The sequence below is a fragment of the Malaclemys terrapin genome, chromosome 12 (genome assembly GCF_027887155.1).
Source record: "Malaclemys terrapin pileata isolate rMalTer1 chromosome 12, rMalTer1.hap1, whole genome shotgun sequence".
NCBI classification, from domain to species: domain Eukaryota; kingdom Metazoa; phylum Chordata; order Testudines; family Emydidae; genus Malaclemys; species Malaclemys terrapin.
In genome coordinates this window covers 3,979,384-3,988,226 of record NC_071516.1, presented here as the reverse complement: position 1 = coordinate 3,988,226, position 8,843 = coordinate 3,979,384, and positions in this window count along the sequence as shown.

Genomic DNA, 8,843 nt, shown 5'->3' with positions numbered 1-8,843 from the left:
AAATGGGGAATGTACAAAGAACCCTGACAACGAGCTGCATAATGGAAAATTAAATTAAATTAATGGAGATATCCCATCTCCTAGAACTGGAAGGGACCTTGAAAGGTCATGGAGTCCAGCCCCCTGCCTTCACTAGGTAGGACCAAGTACTGATTTTGCCCCAGATCCCTAAGTGGCCCCCTCAAGGATTAAACTCACAACCCGGGTTTAGCAGGCCAATGTTCAAACCACTGAGCTATCCCTCCCCGCTCTGCTCTCTTGCACCAATAACTGATGTGTTACCTTCCCCAGCTGTGTAATTCCACTGATGCACAGGCCTTCACACACAGTGCCCAGGACTGTGTGGTACTGGATGCATGTAAAGGGCTACAAACAAGGCATGAACCTATTGCAGAGGATGTTGAGACCCATATTGCTCGCACTTAACCCAGGGTGGGTGCAGCGTATATCCACTGCAGACAGGAGGATTATTCTGAGTTTACCCCACTCAATGAGAGCAGAATTTGGGCCATTTGGCTTTTGAAGTCACCCCAGTTTGGAGAAGGGGAAAAGCCAGTGTGTCCTGGTAAGTTACAGGAACAGTTTCAGAAGGCTGCATCGCTGTTCCCAGCACCTAAGGTGACCAGATGTTCCAGTTTTATAGGGACAGTCCTGATTTTTGGGGCTTTTTCTTACATAGACTCTTATTACCTCCCCCACCCCCATCCTGATTTTTCACACTTGCTGTCTGGTCACCCTGCCAACACCAGTGTGGGATTTCTTCTCTCTTGCACCAATAACTGATGTTACCTTCCCCAGCTGTGTAAACAACGAGCTAACAGGTGTGAAGTGGCCTTGCTAAGGAGGAGCACAGCAGTTACAGATTTCTTCTTCCTTTAAAACAGAAAAGCCTCCTTGGAGGTGTTCTCAGCTGCCCGCACTCTCCAGTTCTGTGCTGAGGAAAGGGTGAAGTGAAAGAGAATGTGTTCTCAGACAGCAGTTAATACATCCCTCTTCCTTTAGGAAATTCCAGCCGACCCCTGCAGCACGTACCAACGCTACACAAGATGTCGGGGGAAAAAAGAAAATACTTTAATTGACGCTCATGGGGAACCGGAGACCGAATGTAATTACTTAGTTTGAATGTTGCCAGGTGCCCCAGGCCTAAAACAGCCTGGCTCAGAAAAGCCGCCAAACTCCAGTAGGTTTAACACATGGACGACAGATCCTGTTCACCAGCAGCAGGATGGTCTAACCGCAACTCCCTTCTCATGCACAGTCCATTGCTCAGTGGAACACTTACTGCAGTGAGAGAGAGAGAGAGCAGGAATGTAAAATTGCTCCAGCAGTTGAATTCATTGAAGTTCTCAACCTTAAACTGTGTGAGACAAAGCCCCCAAAGGGATGTAGGTAAAATTAATGGGACTTGGGGATTCAGATTGTCCAGGCAGCTTTGAAAATGAGTGTTTTTAGTACATTAGTATAGGCCTATTCCTCTCCTGGACAGAGAGGCCAACAGTCACAGTGAAGTAAGTGAAACCGTAGATGAAAGGAGACCTGCCTATTTGGTGTGGGTGGTTTTTATTGAGCAGTTGCTTTGCACAGGGTTATAAGGAATAAGCCCTTTCTGTTTAAGTGGATGCCAGGGGCATTCCAGCCTTTCTGTCGCTCCCCCTTGCCCTGGGCAGGGTGGGGGCCGATGTCTCATTTCTATGCCAAAGCCCTAATTGTTCTAACGTCCAGAAGGTACAGTCCAGCTTTAAGGGCAGAATAACTTCCCCCTTCGCAGCAGGCTGAGCGGGGGCTCTGAATTTAAGCGAAACTCATTACGTTAAATCCAAGTTAAGAGTGGAAAGCACCAAACTTTCCTTTTCCCGTCAGCTCTTTATAAAGTCAATCATGTGATTTCCTCTCTATGCAGCAGCTCTGCCCAGCACCAATGCTTGCTTATTATTCAGGATTTCTAGAGAGCACCAGAGGTGTGCCTGATGCTTTGCAGAGACATTGGGCCCTGGACCGAGAACCGTACAGTTAACAGCTCCCAAACCTACAAGCTGCTCCGTACCGTCAAAACCCTTTTTACAGAGACAGGGCCACCCAGGAAGAGCTGCTTGTAGACTGGGGCCTTGACATCACTCTTATAACTAATCCAAGCTCTCCATGGTGCCCAGATCATTTCCCCATTGCCATTTAAATCCATCAAATAGCCTGGAGAGGAGATGAAGTAGTTTTGATCAACAAAAAAGAAATCAAGTTGTAGCAAAGTGGAAGACCAAGCGCCTAGGCGATCAGGAATAACCCAGTATATTGATGGGTGCTCCACCTGGCATTACTCCAAAGAAAGCGCCTGAATACAGCTTCTTTTCCAAACTGTTACCATAAAGCGAACCTTCTTGCCTGTTACTCTCTTCCTCTGGTATGACCAGACTTTGAAAACGTGTTGTATGGCCTTGCACTTCAAGCTGGCAAGGATTCAGAATGCACCGGGTTTGCTCCTGGACAGAAAGGCAAATGTGAGCTCAATAGCTATTCACCTCCCCTTTGCAGCCCCTTCCTCTTCCCGAGGAAAGCGGCATTCCTTTCTCTTGCCCAGTAGGTGGGTTGCAGATTTGCCATCTTAGAAACCAGTTGTCTTGTTTGCTCCAATCAAATGATGCTTGAAGTCTCTAACAAAGTAGAGTCCCACTTGTGAGCAATCCTCTGATAACAAACCACTGCATGCGCAACGGGAGAGCAGTAAGGCCATAGATGGCAGTTCACAAATGGTCACGTAGTGACTAGCTGGAAGAAAATGTGAACTATTTTAATTCTTTAAAGCGATATGTCAAATTCCAGGGGGGCTGGGTTTTGGGCAGTAAACTTTTGAGAATGGAAAACATTCATGCTTAAGCCTTTGTCTTCAGGTAAACCTTTCCAGTCACACACACAAATGCAGTGGATAAATCCAGGGAAAATGCCATATAAACAGAATGATTTCTAAACAGATCAGTGTTTTCCTTGAGGCACCAAATTCTCTTAAACAGCCTTTTGCCTGATAAAGTTAATCTTAGTGACTTAAATGAAAAGCGACTGATGGATGATGGCCTGCAGCCTGCCAGAGATTACAGAAAACCGAAGGGGCTTGTTTTGCATTACTAGCCACGCCAGCTTTGTTCTTACGCTATGTACTTCAGTGAGTGCTCAGTGCTTATGTCAGGGAATGCTAACACGTTCCTTCTGCTGCCCATAAGGAATCAGACACCAACTAATGTTAGTGCTGGCAGACTGTTTGAGAAGGGGCCAGCTGTGTCAGGCTGGCTGAACAGACTGATTAGCAATGGTTGAGGATGAGCAATGTTTAGCTCCTAACATGATGATGATCCCTGCTCTCTTCCTACACCACAGCCAGACACCTCAGCCCTACCTGACAGGGTCCATTTAACGAAACAGTGTCTGGGTCAGTCTTTTCCAGCGTTATAAATAACATATGCTCCTCCCACCCAGTCAAAGGCTTTCCCTGCACCCTGGGAGAGAACAGAAGGTGGAGGTCGGTGTGCCAGGGAGAAGGGGACAGTTGTTAAGTACTCTTGCTATGTTGGTGGAAGAATTCCACCACGATTTCAACAGCTTCCACCCCACCATTACCCTCAGCCTGGACCAATCTACACGGGAGGTCCACTTCCTAGACACCACAGTACAAATAAGTGATGGCCACGTTAACACCACCCTATACCGAAAACCCACCGACCGCTATGCCTACCTTCATGCCTCCAGCTTCCACCCCGGACACACCACACGATCCATCATCTACAGCCAAGCACTGAGGTACAACCGCATCTGCTCCAACCCCTCAGACAGAGACCAACACCTACAAGATCTTCACCAAGCATTCTCAAAACTACGATACCCGCACAAGGAAATAAGGAAACAAATCAACAGAGCCAGACGTGTACCCAGACAAGCCCAAGAAAGAAACCAACAGAACTCCACTGGCCATCACCTACAGTCCTCAGCTTAAACCTCTCCAACGCATCATCAGTGATCTACAACCCATCCTGGACAATGATCTCTCTCTTTCACAGATCTTGGGAGGCAGGCCAGTCCTCGCCCACAGACAACCTGCCAACCTTAAGCATATTCTCACCAGCAACCACGCACTGCACCATAACAACTCTAACTCAGGAACCAATCCATGCAACAAACCTCAATGCCAACTCTGCCCACATATCTACACCAACACCACCATCACAGGACTTAACCAGATCAGCTACATCACCAGTTCATTCACCTGCACGTCCACCAATGTTATATATGCCATCATATGCCAGCAATGCCCCTCTGCTATGTACATTGGCCAAACTGGACAGTCCCTACGTAAAAGGATAAATGGACACAAGTCAGATATCAGGAATGGCAATATACAAAAACCTGTAGGAGAACACGTCAGCCTCCCTGGCCACACAATAGCAGATGTAAAGGTAGCCATCTTACAGCAAAAAAAACCTTCAGGACCAGACTCCAAAGACAAACTGCTGAGCTCCAGTTCATTTGCAAATTTGACACCATCAGATCAGGATTAAACAAAGACTGTGAATGGCTTTCCAACTACAGAAGCAGTTTCTCCTCCCTTGGTGTTCACACTTCAACTGCTAGCAGAGGACCTCACCCTCCCTGATTGAACTAACCTCGTTATCTCCAGACTGATTCTTGCCAGCATATTTATACCTGCCCCTGGAAATTTCCATTACATGCATCTGACGAAGTGGGCATTCACCCATGAAAGCTTATGCTCCAATACATCTGTTAGTCTTAAAGGTGCCGCAGGACTCTCTGTTGCTTTTTACAGATCCAGACTAACACGGCTCCCCCTCTGATACTATTCCTGAAGAAGAATTCTAGTAAGTGATTAAAGGTAGGCGGCTAATGGCGATTCCTGTTTCCTGGGCTGTAATGAAGGAGGCTGGTTGAGTTTTGAAGTTCTGTCTTACTGGAGGGAGCCCCAAAAGCTTTGATGATTTATCACAGCCTGCACTGGGGCATTAACCACCCACCCCCACACACACACGTATCTTCTGTATCTGAGCAGTCACTGTACCTTCCCTTGGCAGAACAAATTCATTATCTGTACTTGATAATTTTTTTTTCTGAATACTTTCCAGGATTAGAATTAGTCACTGCAAGAAGTTGGCTTCAACTGCAGAGGATTATTTTATATACAGAAGGGCTGATGGGAAACTTCTTTTTAATTGCTTTGAGTGAATTCCCTCCGTTGTACGAATTCCTAGGGGGATCTGTGGCAGGCTCCTTCCCTTACTACCTTAATTTATATCTGGAACCCTTCTGCCAGGTGGAGTCAGCAACGACAAGGACTGGATTCAATATCTAGGTTCTAGGGGTTCCTTTTAACAATACAGCTCAGAACTGGCATGAGCCCCTACCCCGTACTCTGGGAAAATTACACACCCTCCCTGGGTGCCTCTAAGAGGCAATACTGCCCCTCTGACAAGCACTGAGTCTGAGTATAGAAAAGAAAACTTGTGGTGTGAAAGTCCAACAAACAAATGGTCCTTTAACATGCTACTCCCTTCTCCCTCCACCACACCCCACTCACAGCTGTTCTTGTCTTTGGTCAGTGAAGACCCAGAGGTGCGTTCGCGTGACAGGACATTGGTCCACAGGGAAGGCATCGAGCAATGCCTTCTTTGCTGCTGCATCGGTCATTGTGTGTTGCTGCCGCCGCCGCTCTGGCCTCCACTCCACCACCGTGCCATCGTTCACTTTGCCGCCGCTCTGATCTCCACTCCACCACCGTGCCATCGTTCACTTTGCCGCCGCTCTGGCCTCCACTCCACCACCGTGCCATCGTTCACTTTGCCGCCGCTCTGGCCTCCACTCCACCACCGTGCCATCGTTCACTTTGCCGCCGTTCTGATCTCCACTCCACCACCGTGCCATCGTTCACTTTGCCGCCGCTCTGGCCTCCACTCCACCACCGTGCCATCGTTCACTTTGCCGCCGCTCTGGCCTCCACTCCACCACCGTGCCATCGTTCACTTTGCCGCCGCGCTGCTGCTTGGTTGTTCACCCTACCGCTGCCTGCTGTGTCATTCTGCTGCAACCTCTGTGATGTCTTGAGGTCCCACCACGTAACACCGCTCTCTGTGACCTCAGCAGTTAGTGGGGCAGCCTCACTGCTAGAGCAGGCTGGTCTGTCTCTTTTACTGCGGATACTTCCCCACAGCAGGTCTAAGGCTTAGCACTTTGAGCTGGTTATCAGTGATTTCAACCTTGGTGATCTATCACAAAACAAAAAGATTCCCAATTGAGTCTAATCAGCTCTGTCATTAAACAGTGAAGCGATGAAAGGTCAAAATGGTGTCTAGGAGTCTTTAGGCAGAGACCACACCACCAGGTACAAATACTTGCCACGACCCACTCTCCTCTCCAGTGAGTTTTGAAACCCCTAGTGCCTGCTTAGCAGGTGCAGTTCAGTCGCGGGTGACTGCCCTCAATCAGGGCATACCACGCACAGTTCTGCTGCCCCCACTCACCCAACAACCACCTTTCATCACCCCTGCACCCAACATCAAAGTGACTTGCAATCCAACACCAGCCAAGAGTGATCATCTGGGCAAAACAGCTCCATCATACTGCGCACCTAGGCAGCAGGGCCGGCTCTAGGTTTTTTGCTGTCCCCCCCGCACCCTCTTGCCACCCCAGCCCTGGGTCACTGGTAACTCGCTTCCAGGGCGGGTCATTCAGCAGGAATTTTGGATGTGCACAGAACGCAGACAGGATTGGTTCCCATATGGTTACAGAACTGCAGTAAAGTGGAACAATTTTCAGCTTGTGTGATTGAAGGCTATCTGGATACATATTATAAGACTGTCCTACATAAATGAGGAAAAGTTGAGGTGCCTTTATTAGTCTTCTGTTCCACTCTTTGTTTCTATGGGGAATTTGCCAATGCAATATCACTGTCTTCCTTTTAAACAAATAAAACTAAAACTTAAAAATAATAATAATAATAAAAAACAAGCAATGGCTGTTGAAAATAGCAATTCCAGTCCTAATAACCACTGGGAAGCATTTCTTGCTCAATTTATTCTACTTTTTCCTACAGCAAGTTACAGTGGATCAGTATATTTGATTTGGGAGAAATGAAGTAAGAGCTCTGCCCAAATTGAGCTGGAGCACTCCTGAATTCTGAGGGTGTTCAAATCTGGAAGGCAGGTGCTAGATTCCCTTTCTGAATATTAGCTATATCTGGAAAGGAAAAGTCATTTTCTGCTTCCACGGCTCAGAAGTGTAAATCCTCCTACGCGCCTGGTACGGTATCTAAAGCTGCTCAGTCTAGTAGAGCCTCCCCTCCCTTACTTTTCATTTTAAATTCTAGTGGGATCCACGTACCTGCCTTGCTCGGCTTCAGATAGAGAGGTGCAATGTCCATTTAGTCCACCCAATTATTTCTTTGGGGGAGAGCCCAGGGCTGGGGCGGGAGGAGGTGCAGGTGGGGGCCAGAGCTGGGGCAGCAGGGAGTGCGAGTGCAGTGGGGGGAGAAGAGCCCAGGGCTGGGGCGGGAGGAGAGCCCAGGGCTGGGGCGGGAGGAGGTGCAGGTGGGGGCCAGAGCTGGGGCAGCAGGGAGTGCGAGTGCAGTGGGGGGAGAAGAACCCAGGGCTGGGGCGGGAGGAGAGCCCAGGGCTGGGGCAGCAGGAGGTTCAGGTGGGGGCCAGAGCTGGGGCGGCAGGAGGTGCAGGTGCAGGGGTGGGAGAAGAGCCCAGGGCTAGGGGGTGCAGGTGGGTGGGGGGGAAGAGCCCAGGGCTGGGGCGGCAGGAGGTGCGGGTGGGGGCCAGAGCTGGGGTGGCAGCAGGTGTAGGTGCAGGGAAGGAGAAGAGCCCAGGGCTGGGGCGGCAGGAGGTGCGGGTGGGGGGAGAGCCCAGGGCTGGGGCGGCAGGAGGTGCGGGTGGGGGGAGACCCCAGGGCTGGGGCAGCAGGGGGGTGCAGGTGAGGGCCAGAGCTGGGGCAGCAGGGGGTGTGGGTGGGGGAGAGTCCAGGTCTGGGGCAACAGAGGGGTGCGGGGGGAGCCCAGGACGGGAGGGGGGGCGGCAAAACACCTAGAGCTGGCTCTGTCCCTACCATTCACAGCAAGCTGCAGCATGAGGTTTCAGTTCTACACTCCTGCTCCCTCCCTTTCCTGTTAATTGCAGCCGATGGAATGCTGGGAAATGTAGTTCTTTCCCTGCTCCAGGGTTGGCTCTATAGGCAGGGAGCTAACCAAGGAACTACAGCTCCCAGGGCCCCCTGTTGGTTCTCAGCTCCCAGGCTGGCTCCCTGCCGCCCCTGCAAATGGGCTGTCCCAAGCACATGTTTGCTTTGCTGGTGCCTAGAGCCGCCCCTACTAGGCAGAGCTCATTTAAACCCTCCTTACATCCCTATGGCTCACCTAGCAAATACCTATACGCTACGCTATTTGGTACAACACTCAATAATCCCCCTTTGCCTCACCAGTGAGACGCATGTGTTGTCAGACGTCACTGGTGTGGGACTCCGCTCTCTCCAATGTTGATAACAGTCGGCTGCGTGCGTGTTTCCTCTGTGCGCTGCCCCAGCTCTGCAAATAGCTGACACAGCAGACCCCGAGAGAACCCCCAATGACCACAGATTCCGATAAGGTACGAAGGCGCCCGGCCAGGTTTATTGCCAAATGAAACACAGTCTCTAGTTCCCCGGATCAGATGTCTACATTTCTGCTAGTACATGACCGGCTCAGTCAGTGGCGGGACTTACCACTGCCCCCTAGGCCAGACAAAGACAACTCCACAGAGGTGCATTCTTATAGTACAGGTACAAACAAGTTACACATCACTTCTGCTATATTGAGGTAC